Source organism: Cetorhinus maximus, chromosome 9, assembly GCF_964194155.1.
Source record: "Cetorhinus maximus chromosome 9, sCetMax3.hap1.1, whole genome shotgun sequence".
NCBI classification, from domain to species: domain Eukaryota; kingdom Metazoa; phylum Chordata; class Chondrichthyes; order Lamniformes; family Cetorhinidae; genus Cetorhinus; species Cetorhinus maximus.
Window position 1 is genome coordinate 12,577,590 of NC_135887.1, and position 25,145 is coordinate 12,602,734.

The following is a 25,145-nucleotide window of genomic DNA, read 5'->3' on the forward strand; positions in this document are numbered from 1 at the left end:
TGATTCACAAGTGAAGTGTCATGAGTTTGTGTGCTAACTCTCTCTGATTTGACTGAGTGTTAACAGTCTTTGTTAATACGGTTAATGAAATCCCTTAGAGATGTGATCTTGGGAGAAGGGTTAAGACACAGTTTGATTAATCTAATTCGCATATCAGCATTAAAGTTGGCTGTTGCATAAAGGACTGAAGGGCATCGGAAGTGAGAGCATTTTTATTTCACCTCTGTATCTTGGGTTTGATCTTGAATAATGCTTGGACAAAAGCCCTCACTGCTGGAAAAGTGAGAAGCGATATAAACTTGGGCAAACTCCAACTAGTTCCTCCAAGGCAGGACCTCACAACCTAAACTGCCTGACAGCATTAGACAATTCAAAAAAATGGGAAGATGAAATTGTCACTGGTATAGAATAGATGCTCTTTTGAGGTAGGATTAAGATACATCGGAGGGGAATAGTGGGAACTGTACCTTGTATAAAACCTGTACTTGTTCTGGTCTGAGGGCAATTGTTGCTGATGCTGGCTTCAAATAGTGGGGATACTTTAAATTTCCATGAGTAGTTCATTTTTGTCACTTTTGAGAGCAGAAGCTGTCAAATATACCATTCCCCTATCACCACAACACAAACCTTGATGGGCAGGACTTTTAGTTATGAGGAGATAAAGACCATTGTTGAAACAGCTAGGTTGCATTTTCTGGCTTTGGTGTAAACATTCTACTCTGGCCCTCATAGAATTACCATTGTAATCTGTATCATTGTAAACCATTGTAAACCTGCATCAGCATGTTCAGGCTATACTTATTCAAACTTGCTTCATTCAAATTATCTGATAATTCAATGTGTTTGCAGTACATTCCATACTTAATTCAAATTGGATAATTCACATTATCTAACGCAAAGATGACTTTGAATTATTGAGTAGACTGTAATTTCCTTGTGATTACATGTGCAAAACTGCTTGCTACTAATGTTGAGCAATCATTTTCAATTCATGCAACAGACTTGAAAGACATTGGGGCTATACATTATATCAAAAACAAAATGCTGATACTCCTCATTTTAAGTCCATAAAAAAGTTAATTACCAGTAGCTTAACACACGAGGGCAAATATGCCCAGTGGTTGTCAATATTGTTTCATTTTTACATGCTATTCTTTTTTCTCTCTCTGCTGAAGGCATTAATGCTGGCTGGGGTAGTTTCACAGACACATGCAGCCCATCAGCATCTTACTGATCTGCAACCTTTCATGTACAAGTCCGAGACAGTGAATGTTGGCAGGTTGTTCTGCCACAGGGACCAATACAGCTAAGCTCATTCCTCTCCTTATTTTATCTTCGCTTGACATCCAGAAAATATGTACTTGCCAACAACAGAGGTAACTGGGTAGCAATCAGGAATGGAAACCCTCCGAGATTGTTTTATTTCTGTTCCCCTTTCCTCACCCTAACCCAGATCTGGTAGCCAGTTGTAGTTGCCCAACTGTGATCTGTTGAGGTGCATTAATTCACCAGGAATTGAACCTGGATCAAGAATTCTAAATCTGTACTGCATAATTCTGCATCCATTAGGGTATCGGAGAAAAACCTTGAAACTGTATGTTAATAATCCAGTTTGTAATAAAAACGTTACCAACATTAGAAACTGGAATTAAGTAAATTCAGTGACTGCATTTGTACTTCATTGGTTGTAGAGTGCTTTGGGATGTCATAAAAGATATAAATGCAAATTCTTCCTTAATGGGTCTATTAGTGAACACCTGTTTCTTGAATGTAGCTTTCAATCGTTCGCCTTTGATGCTCAAGTAAAGTGAGGTGTTTTTGTTATTTTGCTGTATAAGAATAAGAAACTTGTCTCTTTAGCTTAAAGAAACACAATAAAAGTTAAGCAGGTGACCATATCGTATTTGTAAGAAACCTGTCACCATCCAGTATAGCCAAAATGAAGGGACATCCATAACCAATACCCAGAAAGTCTGAAATGTGGCTATAGGATTGAAAGTCAGAGCCTAAGCTTTGTTTTCACAACCTTGTTGAAAGCAAGATATTTTGGCATTGAAGGTTACGGTCACAACCCCAAAGAGAGCTAAAATGAAGGCACTTGGCTACATCAATACTATACGTGGCTATCATTGGAGAGAGAATGTGCATCTTCTTTTGTGTTCCAGTGTGAAAGAAAAGCTTTATAAGACAACACAATTTTACTTGGAATTGCCTTTTTTTTAATTTTCCTTGGTTTGTATAGTACAGAGTTTATTTAAATCTGGGTTCTTCCACAGAACTTTAATCTGCTTGTTTTCAAGATGTAAATTTTCTCAATTATTTCTTACTGTCCAGTTTCTTCACAACTTTTGATGTGGGGTGTACAGGTCAGAGTTACAGAACAGCCACCAGTTTAAACCTTGGATGATGCTGTAATGAGCCTGTTGTGTACTTTTGGTAGATAAATGCACTATTGGAGCTGTTGGCACATTATTGCTTCATGCAGGCCTGTAAGTATATATTTATCGCATTTGTCAGTGTTTTATTTGTCTCTGTGATATTTCGGGTTGTGCTCGTTAGCTGATTATAACCAATTTTAATGTTAACATAAACAACCAACCAGAAATATAAATAATTGATTTAATTAAACAATTCATTGAAGCAACCAATAGGGGTGGAAAAGGGTAATTACACACTGTTGATATCAGTGTCCAAAACCTATTATTGAGAGCACTGCCACAGCCACTAAACACTATCGCCTTGAAATTGTGCCATGTGATACTTGCATGTAAAACACTTGACCCCTCTGCAATATATTCCCTTATTTGCTACTATAATGGTAGTCTTACCTGTTCACTTTAATTGTTAAAGCCACTTAAAATTGCATGCAAAGGAATGTCATATGAATGAGTTAAGCATATGTACACTGTTACGGCACAATGTAATTTCAAGGCTGTTGGTTTTGGGCCTATAAATTAATTGTTCTGGGGCCTTAGGCGAGAATATAGTCAAACAATTCCACATGACTAAAGCCACATTGAATTATTTGTTAATCATTTGAATATTCTTTTGCAACCAACCCTTGGCACAGCCCGAATTGTGCTTAATTGGTTGAGTAATTCTAAAATAAAGAATGGTTACAGTATGTTACGTCCATCCATGCCCAGCACACAGCTTGATGACTTTGCAAAGTTGTCCTGATCTTTTGAGGGTTAGGGCTTATGATTTGAATGTAAAATAAATACTCCTGATTGCTAGTAATACACTGAGCATTCCACACCCAAAAAAAGGACACATGTTTGATCCTATGTCTTGATTGTGTTTATTGATCTGAACCAGTGCAGCACTTGGGTGCTACAAGTGCCCATTCCTCGATGGAGGAACAGATCATCAAAATCAACCAGAGCGCATACTCCTGATCACTATATATTTTCCTGTACTGAAAGGAGTGTGTTTGTGCGTGGATGCCCAAATCAGGACAGGATGTCCTCTGGTCAAGGATTCTTCCCGTTTTCCCTACCCACTTGCATGACTGGCCATTTGGGTGAGGTGCCAGAGAGGTGCTGTCACCTATTGAGCAGTATCTCAGCAAGGATCTGCACCTTTGCAAGAAAGGGGAATTTTAAAAAATCTGATGCGTCTTTTATGAAGGGTTAAACTTTATATACAAAAGGTGGAAGTAACAAATGGGTGAAGATGTGATGTATTTATTTTCATTTAATGACCTGGACTGTAGTGTTACATTATCATTCTTAAGGATAAATGTAAAACTGTCTGAGACTAAAGCTTCTGTAATAGTGTGTCTTGTAAATGGACATTGTCTTGGCCAGCTTGTTAATACATTTTCAATAAAAAGACTTGACCAGTATTTCAATATTCCCTCAGTGCTTTGTTGTAACATATGCTGTGTATTTATATTGAATGTTTAACTGTTGTGCAAAGCTGGACAGAGAGTCAAACACCAGTTTTCTCTTTGAGGTGAAACTCTAGTCCCCAGCCTGAATTATGACTAAACACTGCTGCTAGTGAGTTAGAATACTAGTTACTGCTTGTTGTCAAGTCCAAAACTGGATGGAGGCAAAGGCCACTGGGAATGTGGTGTGAGATCTGAAGGCTCATTTACTGTACGTCTGAAGCCTTGCTGGTTGGAAGCAACTACTAGGAATTCAGATTCCTGCTCTCCACAGGTCTGCACCAGTTAAAATTAATGGATAGAAATTTTAGGGTGGGGGGTGCGGTCAGAGAGGCAAGTGCCATCATTCCCAATCTGTAGCATTCCCTGGCTTGTGTTTGAAGATCTTCATGACTTTGTCAATTAAAACCTCTGACTTACAAGGTACAAGAGTGGGGGAAAAATGCACCTCAGTTTGAAAAACCAGGTTTTGTCTAATGTTTAGTTTAGAAATATCCAGACTGATCACTAGAAAACCAGACCATCCAATTCACAACTGGACAGATGATGACGCTAGTTTGAATAGCATTTACCTGTACAACAGGAGTTTAAATGGAGCCTTGGAAAATAGACTAAACATGGTCTGGTTCTCCAGTTGATATGCACATTAAAACATTAAGTAGTAGCATCCATTTACATTTAAGGTTTAGTAATCATGAGATTGCCAGCTCCAAATTTCTCTCCACATCACACACTATATTGGCTTGCATATACTTAACACCATTTGTTGCCAAGAAACAGCACTGGATACAGCAAAAGCTATGGGTCCCAACGACATCCAGCTGTAGTGCTGAAGACCCATGCTTCTAAGGCAAACTATTCCAGTACAGTTACAAGACTGGCATCTACCTGACACAGTGGAGAATTGCTCAGGTATGTGCTGTTCATAAAAACTAGGTCAAATCCAGTCCGACTAAGTACTATCCCATCAGTATACACTCAATCATCAGTAAAGTGATGGAAGGTGTCATTAACAGTGCTATCAAGTGGCATTTACTCACCACTAACCTGCTCACCGTTGCTCAGTTTGGGTTTTGCCAGGACCAGCTGGCTCTAAACTTGAACAAAAGAGCTGAATTTCAGAGGTGAGGTGAGATTGATTGCTCTTCATATCAAGGCACCATTTGACTGAGTGTAGCATCAAGGAAATAAGTAAGAAGATTCTCCACTGGCTGGAATCTTATCTAGCACAAAAGAAGGTGGTTATTGGACGCTAATCATCTCAGCCTCAAGGCATCACTGCAGGTGCAGCTAGTGTTTTAGACTAACCATCTTCAGCTGTTTGAACAATGACCTTCCCTCCAACATAACATCAGAATTGGGGATGTTTGCTGATCACAGTGTTCAGTTCCATTTGCAACTCTTCAGATACTGCACGCAGTAAGATCTGGACAATATTCAGGCTTGGGCAAGTAACATCCACACCTCACAAGTGCCAGGCAGTGACCAAGAGAGAGGCTAACCACCTCCTCTGGACATTATCATTGCTGAATTCCCCCCGCCCTTAACATTCTGGGGGTTACCATTGACCAGACCAGAAACTTAACCAGACCATCCACATAAACACTGTGGTCACAAGGACAGGTCTGAGGCTAGGAATTCTATGGCAAGTAACTCACCGCCTGACTTTTCAAAACCTTCCCACCAGACCACAAGTGTGATGGAATATTCTCCATTTGCATGAATGAGTGTGGCTCCAAAAACATTCAAAAAAGCTCAACACCATCCTGGGCAAAGCAACCCTATTGATTGGCACCCCATCCACCCACCTTAAACATTCACTCCCTATGCCACTGGCACTCAGTGGTAGCAGTGTGCACCTTCTATGAGATGCACTGCAGGAATTCACCAAGCCTCCTTAGACAGCACCTTCCAAACCCATGATCACTGCCACCTAGAAAAATAAGGGCACCAAGTACATGAGAACGCAGTCGCCTGCAAGTTCTTTCCAAGTCTCTCACCACCCTGACTTGGAAATGTATCCTCATTCCTTCATCACTGAGTAAAAATCCTGGATTTTATTGGCTGTAAAGCTTTGGGATATCCTGAGATTATTAAAGGTGCAAAATAGATGCAAGTCTTATCTAACCGGGAGACGCTTGATATGATAATTCAGCGTGACGTAAAGTGAAAAAAATCTTAGCACTGTTATACTTTGCCATGAAAACCACAGAAATTTTTGGGAGAGTTGTTTTTTCCTGATTAGCTTGTAGCCTAATCTTGTTAATCTTATGGCTAGTTCAGACAGTGCGTGTGTTCGTCACAAACATCTACAACCGGTGGATTGGGAAGCCTACAAAGACCAACAGAGGACAACTAAAAAAGAAATAAGGAGGGAGAAGGTTAAATATGAGGGTAAACTAGCCAGTAATATAAAAGAAGATTGCAAGAGTTTTTTTAGTTTTATAAAAGGGGTAAGAGAGAGGCAGAAGTGGACATTGGACCACTGGAAAATGACGCTGGAGAAGTAGTAGTGGGGAACAAAGAAATGGCGGAGTAACTGAATAGGTACTTTGCGTCAGTCTTCACGAGTAACATCCCCAAAGTTCAAGAGAGTCGGGGGGGCAGAGGTGAGTATAGTGGCCATTACCAAGGAGAAGGTGCTAGGAAAACTGAAAGGTCTGAAGGTGGATAAATCACCTGGACCAGATGGATTACACCCCAGAGTTCTGAAGGAGATACCTGAAGAGATAGTGGAGGCATTAGTGGTGATCTTTCAGGAATCACGAGTCAGGGAGGGTTCCAGAGGACTGGAAAATCGCTAATGTAACCATCCCTGTTTAAGAAGGGAGTGAGGCAAAAGACGGGAAATTACAGGCCGATTAGCCTGACCTTGGTCGTTGGTAAGATTTTAGAGTCCATTATTAAGGATGAGATTTCAGAACACTTGGAAGTGCATGATAAAATAGGGCAAAGTCAGCATGTTTCATCAAGGGGAGGTCATGCCTGACAAATCTGCTAGAATTCTTTGAGGAGGTAACGAGTAGGTTAGACAAAGGAGAGCCAATGGATGTTATCTACTTGGACTTCCAGAAGGCCTTTGACAAGGTGCCGCACAGGAGGCTGCTCAGTAAGATAAGAGCCCATGGTGTTAGAGGCAAGGTACTAGCATGGATAGAAGATTGGCTGTCTGGCAGGAGGCAGAGAGTGGGGATAAGGGGGTCTTTCTCAGGATGGCGGCCGGTGACTAGTGGAGTTCCGCAGGGGTCAGTGTTGGGACCACAACTTTTCACTTTATACATTAATGATCTAGATGAAGGAACTGAGGGCATCCTGGCTAAGTTTGCAGATGATACAAAGATAGGTGGAGGGACAGGTAGTATTAAGGAGGCGGGGAGGCTGCAGAAGGATTTGGACAGGTTAGGAGAATGGGCAAAGAAGTGGCAGATGGAATACGTGGGGAAGTGTGAGGTCATGCACTTTGGTAGGAAGAATAGAGGCATAGACTATTTTCTAAATGGGGAGAGAATTCAGAAATCTGGAGTGCAAAGGGACTTGGGAGACCTAGTCCAGGATTCTCTTAAGGTTAACTTGCAGGTTGAGTCGGTAGTTAGGAAGGCAAATGCAGCGTTGGCATTTATTTCGAGAGGACTAGAATATAAAAGCAGGGATGTGCTGCTGATGCTTTATAAGGCTCTGGTCAGACCACATTTAGAATATTGTGAGCAATTTTGGGCCCCGTATCTCAGGAAGGATGTTCTGGCCCTGGAGGGGGTCCAGAGGAGGTTCACGAGAACGATCCCAGGAATGAAAGGCTTAACATATGAGGAACGTTTGAGGACTCTGGGTCTATACTCGATGCAGTTTAGAAGGATGAGCGGGGATCTGATTGAAACTTACAGAATACTGAAAGGCCTGGATAGAGTGGACGTGGGGAAGATGTTTCCATTAGTAGGAGAGACTAGGACCCAAGGGCACAGCCTCAGAGTAAAGGGAAGACCTTTTAGAACAGAGATGAGGAGAAACTTCTTTAGCCAGAGAGTGGTGAATCTATGGAATTCATTGCCACAGAAGGCCGTGGAGGCCAGGTCATTGAGTGTATTTAAGACCAAGATAGATAGGTTCTTGATTGGTAAGGGGATCAAAGGTTACGGGGAGAAGGCGGGAGAATGGGGTTGAGAAACTTATCAGCCATGATTGAATGGCGGAGCAGACTCGATGAGCCGAATGGCCTCATTTCTGCTCCTATGTCTTATGGTTAACACAGCCATCCAGATTTCAGAGGGGGAGAAAAATAAGGGCCTGAATCTTACGTTTGTCAGGCACATGTAATCGGCGGGCCCGGAAGCGGATGCGAAATGTGCTTCCGCCCGCAATTGGCCCCCCGAACGCAATTTCACACTGGCTGGCCAACTAACAGGCAGCTGGCATGAAACATGCGCTGAGAAAGCCTCAGCATTGCCCGGGGGGGGGGGGGGTGGCAAGAGGGCAGGCGCCAACAAAAGTGAGGGTGCAGGTGGGCGCTTCCAGCGAGCTCCCTGAAGGCAGACAGCTGCTGCGGAGCTGCCTCAGGGAGCTGCAGATCTGGACAGATTAAATAGCAAAAAGAAAATGCACCAAACTCTGTCAATGCAGCACATTAATAAGCACCTGGCAGCAGAATTCAAAAAACATCAGTCCCCAGACATTGTTTATCATTATATTTCACCCCGGACTTTTCATACTGCCCTGGATGGAGGTTTCTGCGAAAATGTAAAGGCCGATTGGCCTGTCCGCCAACCGTAAGAGTGGATGGGTTGCGTAAGATCGATTTCAATTGCTTCCTTAATGGGCGTAATTGTCGGTGGGTGCGCTTCCAACTGCTGTGCACTCCTGTCGGGCGAAATATCACGCGAGTGTGCAATGACATCGGGGCGCGCACACGATGTCTTCTCATGCAATGTTGGGTTGGGCATGCGCCCACACAACCAGCGTAATAAATCTGCCCATGGTTTTCCAAAGGAAAACAGCCAGAAACCACATGAATGCCTGTGAACTGGGAAAGGAATTATTCTTTTTAATTTGGGTCTGGCAGAATACATTCACCTTAGAGCTACATTTAACACAGCAGTTAAAGGCAATTTCTGGATTAAGGCTCAGCATAAGAATATGGTCTAGATTTTAAAATGGATTAACATGAGACGCTCCAAATGAATTAGTGGTGTTGCAAAGTGAAATATAAAATTTAAATTTTATGAGCACCTTTTTTGTTTTCCTACCAGTAAATTTTTTATGAAGCACACTGGGGCATTTAATTAGGTTAAAGATGTCATGTCAATACAATTTGCTGTTGTTGAATCCAGGCCAGTGATGGGCACTGAAGATCTTATATCTTTTCGGCCTTGTTTGTGCCTGGTTGAATCTGGAATAACTCTCTTAATGGGATCTCTGTAAATTGAGTTTTGCTGGGCTATATTTTTTTTCCTGGGGCTGTGGGTGGGTTTGTGACTGCAACCTAACTAGGCTGCCTGAAGTCCTCAGTTATCTGATGAGTGTTTTTCTCCAGTGCTACCTAGTTTGGTGAAATGCTGCCCAGTTATTATTATTAATCTTCAGTACTGTCACTGGGTGCAGCGTAAAGTAGAATGTTCCAGGGCTTACCCACCCTCATCGTAGGAAACTACAAAAATACTTCCACTAATGTGAGGAGCTTTGGGTATTGGGATGTGTTACATTAGTGAGCAGCTGGGCACCACTGTTAGTCTGTACTTCATCCCAAATGAGCCATTAGGATCACTCAGCTATTCTGTGGAAGATTTAGCATTAACACAGCTCCCTTTCCTTTCATTCTCTTCACCACCAACCCCCCCTTCACTCCCCCCCACCCCCACCAACCCCCTCCAAAATGGTATGGAAATTCCATCATACTAGTGTGATTCCTATATTGGGGTAGTAAAACAGAAATTTTATCTGACTCCGGAGTGTGCTTTTCCTGCCATGTCTCCAGGCAACAAAGAAGATCTTAATGGCCTTTCAAAAAGTGCTGGCATTACTGGAGCTGTCAGGCTCACTCTTATAGAGCGAGCCTGGCACTGATGTATACAACATTAAACAACTGCAAAGAGTCATATTTCTGGCAACCTACTTTTGATAAACAGGGCCCCAATGGCACTAAAACTACTCCAACTTTGCTACAGTTTAATATTGTTGACCACTCCTCTGACAACACCCAGATCCTAAGCTGATGACTGAAGGGAGTTCTGGTGCAGCAGGAGATGTGTTGTCCTGGAATGTGCACCAGGGGAACAGAAGTTGCAACTGGCTTGGGTTACAGCCGAGTGGGAACATCAAACGTTTCATTTCACCGGTTGTCGTCTATTACCGCGATAGTCTTTTTTTTTTGCATTCGCATTTTTGTCAATAAGGATAAGAAGTTATAAAGTTCTTGAGGTGTTGACTAATACCAAGATGTGGGTAAACTGGAAAGATTACAGAATCAAATGGACAATTTCAATCAAAATCTGTCCAACCGCACTCATTGGAGGTTAAATCCCCTTCTCCCCTCCCACCCCACCCAGAGTTCAGATAAACAAAAACCTAACAACTACCTAGTTGAAGTGTTGTCGGTCCTCTGACATGGAGGAATCCTCCAGTAGGATTCCACTGAGATACAGACCAGCTCAGCTCAGTCGCTGGGTCAAAATCCTGGAACTCCCTCCCTAACACCACTGTGGATGTACCTACACCACATGGACTGCAGCGGCTCAAAGGAGACAGCTCATCACCATCTTCTTAAGGGCAACGAGGGATGGGCTAGCCAGCGACACCCACATCCCATCAATGAATTAAAAAAATCTGACCCCAATGCAATCATGCATGCCTCATATCCTGCTTATGCTCTGAGCCCCTTTCCCACAGTTGATGTTTTGCCTTCTGTTAATTATACAAAGTGCTAAACACGCTCCTTGCTTTACAGGGTGGGGTTCAGCTTCTTTAAGAACTGCTTGAAGACAAGGGGTGGAATTTGTCTGGACCCGTTGGTGGCGGGTGTCATGGCAGGCGGGGTGGGTGGGGGAAGAATTCGGTGTGAGGGGCAGAAATTGGTTTCAGGCCGGTGTGAAATCACAGCGGGATCATCCGATGGTGTCCGCCATGGCGGATCGCGAATCTCACCGGAGGCCGGCGTGAACACGATTTGCATCCCACTAATGGGGTGCAAAGTAAGGCCCAACTGGAATTGTACCCCCACACCCAAGTCACCATTACGCCAGCGGGAAAACACACCGGTCCAGAATATGTGTGGACAAGTGCAGAAGGTGGGGCTTACTGCTAGGGCCTTGCTCAGATCAGAGACATCTGAGGAGCAGAAGATGCTGGAGCCCTACAGCTACCAGACCCTGGAGGAACACGTGCATCACATGCTGGGTGGATCCTCATGCAGATAGCTCTACCACGAAGCAGCTCTCAAAAGGTGGGAGATCTCTGCTGATGCTTCAGGCCTGCTTCAGGGCATCATGGTCTTGGCCATGGGCTGCTACAGATGATCGGCGAAGGATGGAGGGGAGGAAGGCATAGTGGTGGAGGGGTGAGGTTGGGAGGGAGGGAATGAAGGTGTCGGGGGTGGATGAGGTTGGGAGGGGGGTGATGAAGGTGTCCAGGGGAATGAGGGAGTACGGGGGTGGGGAAGGTGTAATCAGGGAGAATGCTGCAAGTGGGGAGGTAGGTGTAAGGAAGGGAGATCAGAGAGGGGAGGGTATCTGGGGGAGGAGGGAGTTCAGAGAGAGGAAGGTGCCCAGGGGAGGAGGGAGTAAGGGGGTGGTGGGGGGTGTCCAGGTGAATGTGGAATGTAGGAGTCTGTGGAGTCAATGACTACCTCTTGGGGAGAGAACTGAGGGTGAGCGTGATAGGAGGGAATGGTGAGTGTGAGGGGGGGTGTTAGAGGAACCTGGTAGGGCGGGAGGTTGAGGGTGCATCAGTAACAGTAGATGGGGTGGCGAGGGTGGTTGGTGGGGACACGGGGCAGACACAGATCCTGGGGGGTGGGAAGGAGGTGATCAGGGAGGTCAATGTGGATGGGGGTGGGGTTCTCCAGGAGGTAAGGAACGTGCACGTTCACCTGGACAGCCTGGAATGACAAGGGTTCTGGTTGGTAGGTGACGGTGGGAAGGCAGAAGGTGATGCCAGGGGGTCCACAGTGATGGGGGAAAGGACGGGGGAGCTAATCAAGAACTTTACCACAACCATGTTTGTCAAATCAAAAGTGAGCAGAGCCTCTTGTTGGACGGGCACGGGTGCTGTGTGGGAGTGTGACCAGTGAGCGGGCGGAGATGCAGGTCCCGCTCAGATGGACACCTGAAAGAGAACCCCAGCAGGCAGCATTGAAAATGCTTGGGACATTGGGATGAGTGGGATGGCTGAAGGCTCCGTGTGTGTGAGAGAGGCTTGCACGAGGCTCCGAAAGGCCCTGCCACACACACACTCCTCCCTCCAGAATCACTCGTGGTCCGTCTGTGTGCAGCTGAACTGCTAGTGGGAGGGGGGGATGCAGGGGGAGGACTCACAAAGCCTGTCAATGAAGCTGAAAGACAACATTACACATTACTCAGTGAAAGTGAATAAATTTTCAGATTATAAAGTGACAAAATGTTGCCCGTGCAACCACGTGATCTGAATTTCTTCACTTCTCCAGGCCGACCAATCCATTTAAGTTATGAAGAGAGGTTGGATAGACTTGGGTTGTTTTCGTTGGAGCAGAGAAGACTGAGGAGTGACCTGATCGAGGTGTACAAGATTATGATGGGCATGGACAGGGTGGATAGGGAGTAACTGTTCCCCTTAGTTGAAGGGTCAGTCACAAGGGGACATAAGTTCAAGGTGAGGGGCAGGAGGTTTAGGGAGGATGTGAGGAAAAGCTTTTTTACCCAGAGGGTGGTGACGGTCTGGAATGCACTGCCTGGGAGGGTGGTGGAGGCGGGTTGCCTCACATCCTTTAAAAAAGTACCTGGATGAGCACTTGGCACATCATAACATTCAAGGCTATGGGCCAAGTGTTGGTAAATGGGATTAGGTAGGTAGGTCAGGTGTTTCTCATGTGTTGGTGCAGACTCAATGGGCCAAAGGGCCTCTTCTGCACTGTGATTCTGTGATTCTGTGATTCTGTGATCCTCCTAAGTGCTGCCCTGACATCCACAGCAGGGGTGGGGACAGCCTGTGCAATGATTGGCTCTGTTGCCTCTGATGACTTCAGCATGGGTCCTCTGGGGAGCCAAGGCCTGCTGGGGCCCGGTTGCTTTGGCTGTCCTCCTGTGGGCTGGCTGCACCCTTTGTGCTGACAGAGGGCAAGGCTGAGGAGGCCATAAGCAAAGGGGACTCGGAGGGAGTGGACAGCCTCTGAGATTCCTGAGTGGGTGACCCAGGGGTGTCAAGCTGCTGCTCCTCCTCCATTCGGGTGCCTGAGGGTCCCTTGAGGGGTGGGCGCACCTGGAGGGATGTTGAGGTGCCCCATTTCCCCCTCAAATTGCCGCTACAGGAACTGACCCATGGGTCCCACAGTGGAGTGCAGGTCAGTGCGCATCTCCGTGTTCTGCTGGATCAGGATCTCCATGGCATCTGCCATCCTTCCCATGGAGAACTCCATACGTGCACATGTGGGCACCACTTCATCAGAGAGCAGGCGGACGCACTCCTCCAATCGCGTACCACTCTGTTGAAGGCTCCCAACAGCTCTGCATGATGTTCCCCCACCTTCTGCTGACTCTCCACGATGAGTTGGAAGGCCGAATCCAGAGGCTCGTCATCTGACTCAGACCTCACAGATGCCTCTTCCCCAGCAGAGTGCCGTGGAGCTCAGCCGAACCTGCCTCCTGCTGCTGTGGACGTGTGTCCATGCGGTGACCACCAGATTGTGAACCCAAGCCTGCACTAGATCTAGGTCCCACCGAGGTGTGTATCAATGCACTGGTGGAAGGTGTGGGTGAGCGCTGTGATGGGTCTTCAACAGTGCAGCCCTCAGGGTCCTCATCCCAGGTGCTCTCGGTGCTGGGGTTGGGGTCAAGGTTGCCTGAGGGCGACATGTCAGATGTATTTAGGACAGGAAGTAGAAATTATAGTGCTTAGCAGCCACATTGAACAAAGAATAGTGGATTCAGAGTAGCATTGAGAGAGGGATGGTGTGGTGCAGGATCCTCATGTGGGAACTTGGCGCCGACCTCACCGTTGCCGCAGGAACAGACCACGCCCTCTCCGGCCAGTTCCAACGCAGAACTCTCAAACAGAGTGAGGACCTTAATGTCTGGCACTCCACCCCCAGTCTTGGACCTCTCCCGTTGATTGTGAGCGATCTTGTCCTGCATAAAGACAGATGGACAGAGTGTGAGCAAGGTGCATGCCAGGCCAAATGAGAAGGATGCCAGGCGTGCGTGTGTGCTGAGTGGAGCCATGGATCCATGAGCAGGCTGTCTCCAGAGGAGATGAGGCCAGATGGAGATGTGAGAGTGTGTGTGTGAGAGAGTGAATGGTGATGTCCCTTGAGCTGGCAGTGAGTGAGCTGCCAGTGAATGTGTGATGGGCATGTGAGTGGGTGAGTTGAGATTGATAAGATGGTTGACTTACCCTGGTGCCACGAGTGAGATCATTTATCTGTTGCATTGGCCCTGACCGCCTCTACCACCACCTCCGAAGCCGGAGTGGTGAGACTGATGGGCCTCCTGCGGCCAGAGGGGGGAGTAGAGGACATCACGGTGGGCCTCCATAGCACCCAGAAGGCATCCTAGTGATGCGTCACTGAATTGGGCGGATGCAATCTTCTTGGCTTTTGGGGCCACATCTTCACTGGAGCAGTCCTGGGCTGCGAGCATTGAGGAGTGTGCGCGCGGCTGCAGTTTAAATATGGCATCCACCGTCTGAAGCGGCGAGGTAATGGCATGGTGGGCAAATCAGAGGCCGCCCGCCAGCGATCTGGCATGTTTCCCGTGAATGCGTTATTAAATGAGTGCCGGGAAGGGGATGATATGTCACAAAAGACCCGCCATTGCGGCCAGTGGGTAAAACGTCTTTTTTCACGCCCGCCACTGCACTTAGTGCAAATCTGGGATGATTCCACCCAAGGACTTCCAAGGCAAAGTCTTTTGAAAAGCCGACTGGAGGACAGAAGTGAGCGTGCGGCATTCGTGTTAGCTTCTGCCCTTGATTTGAGTGTTGAGCTGGCGGCATCGACACTTTGGGTTTTAACTTCACGATCTGGTGGTAAATCAGAGCCCAATCTCAAATCGTTATATTTTCCCCTGCCCAGAACTCAGCTCCTATTTGTCAAACTAAACGCAAATGTTAGTTATTCCCCGAACAGCACTGGTGACAAACCGGGCAAAGTATGTGGTCTGCAGCACCCATTTCCTTCGGCTGACAGAGAATCGCTGGAGAAAGATTTGCACAGAAAAAATAAATAAATCCCTATAACAGCCTGTGAGGAGAAGGCTGAGAAAACACTAGATAAATTTCCGTGTACAATAATGAGGTGTTCTGGCCTGTCAGGCGAGCGCCACGCTAATTGCCTGGCTTCCCAGATGAAACCAATTATCATTCTGTTCTCCCAGATGGAGAAACATGATTGTTGCTGCCCTCCTTTGGTGCCTGCTCCCATCCCCTTTAATTTAAGAGTAATTTGGTTTGGGTTGTGCAGCAGCAAATAGCTATCTCTTTCTCAAATGTTTCCCTGCAGAGCAGCCCTTTATTACCGTAGGCAATTATAAATCAAAAAGGAAAATCTCGCACAAATATTTCTTAAAATGCTGGTGTGGTAATTTAAAAAAAAATTGAGATTTGTGGTCTATTGTGCACAGACTACTGTCTTGACTGAAGGTGAATTCAAACAGCAAAATGAGCTGTAGCATCCCTGAGCTGCATTTTCAGTCTGTTTCCAGTCCCTTGCCAAACTGCCTTCTTCCCCCTGGGGATAATGTTTGAGTCCACGCCTACCTCATTTCCACCACTGCAGCAAAACATGCCTTCATACTACCTTAGGGACTGATTTCTCACATGCTTATTTCTCTGGCCTCCATACTTCACAGTCTTCAGCTAGTCCAGGGTCGGCGTGGGTGGTGGGGGGGTGGGGGATGGCGGGGGAAGGTGAGACCTCTCACACGAGGTGCCACACTCTAATTCCATCCCATCCTGATCAAGCTCCTGTGGTTCTCTGTGTCCTAGCAATGAACAATTTAAAGAATTCTCATCCTCAAACCGCTTCACGTCTTTGCCCTTCCCTTTCGGGAACACCCTCACCAACCCTCCAGCCCGGCCCATGCCCGTGATGGTGTGCATTAGTGGGTTACTGAGCCATGGTGAGCGCCGCAGCTTGGTTGATGCTGTTCCCACCAAATGTGCCAGATGTCCATGTACCTCACCTTCAAGCCACTGGCCACTGGAGGGTACTCAGGAATGAGAACCCTGGCTGATTATTTTTTTTCCCTTTCCCTAGCCTACGAAAATTGTGAGAAATCTTGGCATTCCAGCTACTTTACAGCCAGTTCTGTAACTGTCTAATCTCTTGACTGAGCAGTTAGACATGACACGAGGCAATCAAAAGATGTGAGGGAAAGTGAAATTCTTTTGATAAGAGGTGGTGGATACTATCATTCTCAGACAATTGGAATCCTTCTTTTGCCATGATGAACAAAGCTTTCATTTATCTAGCACCCCTAACGTCGTGAAATGTCCGAAGGTGCTTAATTGTAATCAGAATCTAATAGTGAACAATTTAGTCAAACCGGATAAAGGATACCTACAACTCGAGTGTTGCTGAGAAAAGAGATATGCTGGTGAAGCTTTTTGTCTTGCACTCATCAGGACAATTTGAAAGAATACCAATTGTAAAGAGAACAACAATTTATACTGCATGAGAAGAGAGTACTGATTGGTTGGCAAATGGACGTGCCACAATTGTCTGAATCTGCATTGATTGAACTTATGAACTCAGCAACACCATGTATCCCCAACGTGTTGCCATGGGATCCCCTTTAACCCCCAGCTCTCACAAACATTTTTGTCAGTTTCTACGAGAAAGATGTCTTTGATGGAATGACGTCTAACCTCCTACACCTTTCATATTTTCGATGTGTAGGTGATACGTTTGCTATATTTGAATCCACAGCTGCGTGTAAGAATTTCCTTACACACCTTCATGGGCACCACCCTCAGCTCAAATTTACCTTTGAAATGGAGCAGTCAAATGAGCTCCCTTTCCTCGATGTGCTAGTTGAGAAATCTGCCAGTGGGTTCTCTACTACTGTCTAGCACAAGCCTACCTTCACTGGTCATTATACGCGTTGGGATTCCTACACTTCCATGCGCTATGAGATTGGCCTTATTGGCAACCTCATAAATAGAACCCAAGCCATTTGCTCACCGTGCAACTTGATGCTTGAAGTAGGGCACATCAAAGCCATTCTGCGGGTTAATGGTTACCCTGATCATGTCATTGCTCACTGTATATAGCACAAACTCATGGGTGGGCCTAAAGCCGCAACTTTTGGCCCTGAAAAGTGCCCAGTCTACCTCAGATTGCCCTGGAAGGGTAAGGTGTGTCAAAACTTTGAGTAACAAGCAAAGCTAGCTGTTTCACACTGCTGCTATGCTGCCATCAAGACCAAAACTACATTCTGCCTATCACAAAAATGAATAATGTGGTATGTGAGTTTCAGTGCTGGTGTGATGCTAGGTATGTAGACCATATGTCCCAACGATTGGTGGATCGTACCAAACAGCATGTCCCTTCGGCTGTTCATAACAGGCAAAGTACTGACCGTACCTAACCAGCCTGTGCTTGCAAAGCTTAAAACATTATGCCCAACATTGGATGAGATTCTGTGATTGGACAGCACTTGCTAAACAATCCTGATTGTGCTAAGAATTACACTGACAATCAATTTAAGATGATCAGTCGTGCTCGCAGTGTGGCTTAGTTACATGTGCTAGAAGCTTCATACACGTACACACAGGGTCCTGTCCTTTGCAGACAGGAGGAGCATATCCATGTATTGCATCTTTTTCAAGTAAACAAAAGCTTAGGGGACAGCCGTTCCCTAGTTCATTCCCCAGGGCAATGCCTTGGCCAATCAGAGTCAACCTGCCTGGCTTGAATTTAAACAAAAGCTTGGCAGTGAACTGTTCCCTGGTGCATTCTCCATGCCAATGCCTCTACTAACCAGAGTCCACTTGTCAACCAATCAGCACTCTCTTCTCATGCAGTATAAATTGTTGTTGCCTTTACATTTGGTATTCTTGCGAATCTGTCCTGATGCGGACAAAACAAAAAGCTTCAACAGCACGTCTCGTTTTTCAGCAATATTCAAGTTCTGTTCTACCAAATGACTATTTGGATACCTACAACAGTTGTAAAAATATTTTAAATCAGTAAATCAGTCACAGCAAACACACAGATCTGGTGCAGTGACGAAGAGCCTGAAATCTCACAGATAAAACCACTTCAGATTGTGTGCAAAGAACGCCTATGTCTTTGTGTCTGGAAAGTGGCCAGGTTATGTGGAAGAAGGAAACATGGGAAGTCTTCAGTGGCCCGACATAGACACGTGGAGATTTTACAGTGTGTTTGTAAGATCCTCTGTGTAAAATGAGATTTGTGTTATGTTTGTTTAAATCGTTTGAAGCGACTGCCGATGGAATCAGCAGCCAAATGATGCCAGTGGTAGGGATGTGAGCGAGAGCAACATAGATTAAAGCCTTGCGTTCCACACACAGTGGCCTGAATTTTCAGGTCAGCGGGCGGGCGCGATCGGCTGGGAAACGGGCTGCTGCCTGCGATCGGCCCGCGACTGCAATTTCACCCTGTTTGCCAGTTAAGGCCCGCCCAGCGTGTGATGCAGCTTAGCAATGGTCGGGCCGGGCAGGGGGCTGCCGGTGAAGAAGCAGACAGTCTGCGTTACAGAGACGGTGCCTGTGGCCTCGGCAGTAGCTGGCGACGCCAGGTGGGAGGGCAGGTTGGGTGGGCACTCCCCCACCCCCCCCCACCCCACCCCCCCTGCTTTTCGGATGAATGCCTCACTGTGCTCCTGGAGGATGTGGCTGCCAGCAGGGACACCCTTGTACCACAGGAAGGAAGGAGGAGGCCACCACACCTGACGAAGAAAGCCTGGGAGGAGGAGGCAGCACAGGTCAGCAACCATGACGCGGTGTGACACACATTGGGTGCAGCGCCGCAAGAGGTAAAATGGCCTGCTGCGCTCAGGAAGGGTGCAGTTGGCATGGATCAGTGCGCAGAAGTGTTAAGCGCTGGCCGTCCCCCCCCCCCCCCCCACCCCCGCCGTGGAGCTCAGGTGTGTTAGAGTCTGTGCCAACTATCAATCACACCTGAGCTGGCCAAGGGGGTGAGCCCTGGCTACTTGGACTGAGTGCCTTGTGGCTCGAGGGCCATGACTTGGATGTGCCCTGCGAGGTGCTCCTCAGCTGGGGTTGGCCAGGCTGCAATGGCGCTGCAGGTAGAGAGTGGACTAATCAATGCCCCTCTGTCCTTTCAGGAGAAGACGAGCCATGATCAATTAGAGAGATGACGGACAGGCGGAGACCACCCAACATGCTGCTGACGAGTAGGACACCTTTGAGCTTGAGAGCAGGCACGCTTCCCGTACAACCGGTCTTGGAGAGACTGGGGTGTCAGATGAAGGTAAGAGTGCAGTGCACAGAGGTGAGAGCTTCGGTTTGTACAACCATTCTAGTGTAATCCCTTCACTGAATGGGGCCTCGAACCTGGAATCCCCATTGATCATTGAAAGATGATGGCACCATGATGCAGATCTCCATTGTCTCACCAGGGTGCCAAGCATGCACAGTGATACCCCTGATGCCAGAGAGGTGCCGAGCTTTATCTGCACCTATGTCACACCAGTACTCTGAATCAGACACCAGCACAGATACCAGCACCTCGGTGGGCGTTAGATCATCGGCTACATTGTCAGTGCACGTTAGCGAGGGCACTTCACACTCACTTAAAGTGCAGGCGGAGGCAGAGAGTGCCCAGGGCGCTGGCAGTTGGAGGACTGCTGGAGACCAGGACGATGCTGAGGCGAAGGCAGATAATGAGCCTCTGGAGTCGTCCATTAGGCAGCAGATGCTGGATGTCCAGCGCGATGTGTGGGAGGATCTGGCGGAGATCCATGAGGGTCTACAAGCCATGGTCTCTATTATGGAGGAGTCCATGTGGAGCATGGACATTGCGTTGACCCTCATGGCCGAGTGCACTTCCTCCTCCATTGAGACAGTGGTGACTGTCATGGAGAGGCAGCTCCAGGGACAGAATGAGGGGGATGCCAGCTCTGGCACTGGCCGCTCCTTCCCAGGCAGGGCCAGCACAGGCTCCACTAGCCAGAGGACAACTGCCAAGGTCATCAAGGCCAACAAGACAGCAGAGTCAGCAGGCTGTCTCCAATGCCACTGCCAGCGACGGGGGGGACCATGACATAGCACTCGCAAATGTAAGTTTAAGACACCATGCGCACAAAACGGACTGGTCACAGGTGATCCTCTGTTCAGTTATGTTTGGTTTATATGTCTATTGGTATTGACATCAACACCAGTAACGGTCATGTCAATGTGATTTCAATGTGACAATAACATTTAATTTGCTTTTGTTCTGATGGCCTGAGTATGCTTCATCTTTTATTTTTGGTGCAGGGTACGCTAGTAATTAATGCTGGACGTGAGTGGCTCTAAACTTTATTGCACAGGCACTGAGTGGGCTTTGGGTTCAAATGAAAGGGTCACTTCAGACATCCGGGATGGAGGCGGCAGCCCTGGCGTGGGGTGGGAGCAGTTCTTTGGCAGCCTAGCTGAAGGAGCGTTGGACCAAGGCATCCCTGGTGTAACAACCTCCCTGGGAGATACAGAGGTCTGCCTCCACACCCTCAGCGTTCTCCTCACTGGGCTCCTCTTCGGACTCACTACTGGACTCATCCTCTGTGGCCTGTGGAGCTGTGTCAAGATCCTCTTCCTCCAGTGGGTCCCCCCCCTTGCCAGTGCCAGATTGTGGACAGCGCAGCATGCAACCATTATCAGTGACACCCGCTCTGGGGGGTATTGTAGAGCACTCCCTGAACTATCCAGGCTTCAGAAGCGCACCATTAGAAGATCTATGGTCTTCTCTATCACTGCCCTTGTAGAAGCATGACTTCTATTATACCACTGCTCTGCCTCTGTTCTTGGGTGGCAGAGAGGCGTAATGAGCCACCTTTTCAATGGATAGCCCTTGTCACCCAGCAGCCATCCATCCAGTCAGGCTGGAGCACTGAAGAGCCTCGGCACCTGGGTGTGTCTCAGGATATAAGCGTCATGGGAGCTGCCTGGGTAGCTTGCACAGACTTGCAGAATATGCATCCTGTGGTCACACACTATCTGCATGTTCATGGAGTGGAATCCCTTTCTGCTGACTCACTGGTGCCTTGATGGCCACATATGTGCAGTCAATGGCACCCTGGACATGGGGGAACCCAGCAATCACTGCAAAGCCTCTGGCTCGCTCAGCCTGGCTGGCTTCATCTGTATGGTAAAGAATAAAGGTCAGTACCCACCTGAACAGATCTTCTGTCACCAGCTTGACGCAGCTGTTGACAGCTGATTGGGAGACTCCGCACAGATCCACCACTGACCCCTGGAAAGAGCTGGATGCATAGAAGTTGAGGGCCACTGTGACCTTCAGAACTACTGACATGGAGTGTCCACCCACACAGTTGGAGGTGATCTCAGGCCCGATCATCTGACAAATGGAGGTCACAGTCTCCCTAGAGCGGCGGAGCCTCCTTCAGCATTGCACTTCAGACATATTGAGGTAGCTGCGTTGCCGCCTGTAAACCCTGGCAGCAGGATAGTGGTGTCTTCTGCAGCCCCTTCCACCTTGGACCACCTGCTGGCCCTGGGCCCCTTGTGCCTGCGCCTCTCCTCCCACAGGTCCCTCCCCTGGAAGCTGCACAAGGACACCTGGCCTCCACTGCCTTCTACCCCTCTCTTCCTCCTCCTCAGAGGAGGTGCCTCCAGCAGAGACCACAATCCCCATTACCAGGGTAACGGAAGTCTGTCTGATACCTGGAAGGGTCCACATGCTCTGAATCCTCCAGGGGTGTTGGAGATACCAATGAGTCCTGAAATGAAGCCTGGAAATGCTAAGAATGAAGCTCCGAACAGAGATGAAGGTGCCTAGTACCAACAAGCAACCAGCAGTGAACTATCTCCAAAACTCCTCATTACTCACACTGGCAATGCTGCTGACCCTTTTTAATCCCATCCTTGGATGAGGTTTGGCAAAACGTCGGCTGCCCTTCTGCCCGTGCGACGAGCATGAAATCGCATGGACAACGTGAAATCTTGGTCAATTGCCTTTTTAATGGCCTTAACAGGCCTCATAATTGATGGTGAGCGCAGCTCCGATACCTGCGTGTGCCCGCTGACCGAACTATCGCACGGGCGGGGGATGACGTCAGGATGCTTGCCCGACGCCATCTCATGCGGTTTCACGTCCGGTCAGGTCGGTCGCGCACCTGCCCAATCAGCGTAAAATTCTGCCCAGTGAGTTCAAAATACAGCTGCACCAGTTCTTGACTGGGACTGAGATCGCAGCATATAGACGGTAAGTGTCTTTATCGATAATGCTTGGTCTGTGTGACCTCCTGGACCGACGTTGATTGCATGAGGGGGTCAGAAAGGAGTTTTCCAAACTATTTTGACCCTGTTTTTGTTTTCCCTCTCGCAGGAGATTACATGGTTTGGGGGAAGTTTTGGAGTTGGGGTGGCGGGGTGGGGGGTGGTGGTGAGGTTGTAGGTGGTGAGAGGAAGTGTTTAGACATGATGTTGTGGTTACCATGGTGTAGGGCAGCCTTGATGAACCAGGCAGTCTTTTTTCCTGCCTGTCAATTTCTTATTTTTTAAATTAATTTCCTAATCGCATTCGGTGGGTTGGTGGGGGGGGGGGATAAATGGTGAAGTGCTTCCAGCATACAATGTGAATGTCGGAAAATCAGGGGCATGATTTCAATTCACTCACCACTGTCAGACACCTCCAGTAAACTGGCTCTCGAATGGTACTGACACAAGTCAAAAGAAGGTCAAATCCCCACTCCTCTCAAATGCTGGCTTGGTTCAGTGGTAGCACTCTTATCTCTGAGTCAGAAGGGCGTGGACTTGAGCTCCATTTCAGGATTAACATAGGTTAGGCTGAAATTTAAGTGCAGCACTGATGGAATGCCACATTGCCAGAGATGTTTTATTTGGAAGGTATACTAAACAAAAACCCTGTCTGCCTGTTGTGCCGAATGTGGGAACAGCTCCACAGTTCAATCTGAAGGGGGCCAGGGCCGTTGTCTTTGTGTTCTGGCCCCCATTTACCTCTCACCCCAAACAGATGAACTGGTCATTTATCTCAATTGATGTTTGTGAAATCTTACTGTGCATAAATTGGTTTTCGCGTTTGCTTATGTGACACTTGTGACTGCAGGTCAAAAGTAATCTATTACTTGGGACGCTTTGAAGGTGTGCGGTGCTGTCTAAATACAAGCCCTTTCTTAGGAAAGGAATGAAGTGTGGCGGAAACAGTTGTATAGGAAGGAGGGGGGAATATTTGCATTTCTGAAGAGGCTTTGAATATATGGGCCTGTTCGAGTATAGTTCTAGTTGATTTTGAAACTAAAATAAAATGCATTAGAGGTGGCTAACAATTCAAATTTCAATAGCCAGTGAAAGAAGTTGTGCACTGACAAGAAGGGACAAGTTTGTCTTTTTAGCAATTGGACCCTGATGTCCTCCAGTGACTGAGAGTCCACATTAAGAGGGACCACAAAGCCAGTATGATACTTTACTGTTTTAAATTTTAAATACTGAGGTAAATTCAATCAAAAAAGAAAAATTGTCAGCTTGCTTGGCAGCACCTACTTGAGATTGGGAGTGCTGGCAGACCGACACTCTGATTTTTAAGAACAATTACATTGTAAATAGGTAGACTGAGGACAATATTAACGAAGGACACCAATAATGATTGTGGAAAGATGGGCCTATATTCCTTGAAGTTTAGAAATATGAGAGATGATCTCATTGAAACATACAAGATTCTGAAGGGTCTTGTCATGGTTGACCCTGAGAGATTGTTTCCACTGGGGGTGCAGAGGAGATTCACCAGGATGTTGCCTGGGATGAAACACTTAAGTTATGAAGAGAGATTGGATAGATTTGGGTTGTTTTCATTGGAGCAGAGAAGACTGAAGGGCGACCTGATCGAGGTGTACAAGATTATGAGGGGCATGGATAGGGTGGATAGGGAACAGCTGTTCCCCTTAGTTGAAGGCTCAGTCACAAGGGGACATAAGTTCAAGGTGAGGGATAGGAGGTTTAGGGGGGGATGTGAGGAAAAACTTTTTTACCCAGAGGGTGGTGACGGTGTGGAATGCACTGCCTGGGAGGGTGGTGGAGGGTTGCCTCACATCTTTTAAAAAGTACCTGGATGAGCACTTGGCACGTCATAACATTCAAGGCTATGGGCCAAGTGCTGGTAAATGGGATTAGGTAGGTAAGTCAGGTGTTTCTCACATGTCGGTGCAGACTAGATGGGCCGAAGGGCCTCTTCTGCACCGTGAGGTTCTGTGATTCCGGCTGGGAGGGTCTAGAAAACAGGGTCTGAGGATAAAGGGCTGATCATTTAGGACTGAGAGGAGGAGGGATATCTTCACTCGACTCATTGTGAATCTTTGGAATTCTCTACCCAGAAGATTGTAGCTGCTCCATTGTTGAACATTTAAGACTGAGAGAGGCTGATTTTTGGTCCACCTCAGGGAACTGAGGGATATGGGGAGCGGGTGGGAAAGTGGAGTTGAAGTCGATCAGCCATGATCGTATTGAATGTGGAGCCAGCTCAAGGGGCCACACGGTTTGTTCCTGTTCCTAATTCTTATGTTTCCACAAAAAGAAAACTGTAGTAAAAGGTGTCAACATTTAAGCTAATTTTAAAGCAAATATATTTTTTAAAAAGTGAAATCAAAGAAGGTTTTGTGTGCAATGTTGCTCCCCCAACCCGCCACACACACCGCCTCATTTATAAATATTCCATCCTGGCCCCACACTAGCCCCTTTAGACATGTTAAACATTTTTTTAGGATTTATTTACGGCACAGTGAATCTAGACATGTTAAATGGAATTGAAAGGTACAGTGGTTTGAAACACTGATATTTTAACCTGGATTCAATCCAACATTACTCGAAGGGTTGAAAATCCTTTCTCAGGAGTGCAATGGGTTTGAGGCTTATAAACTGC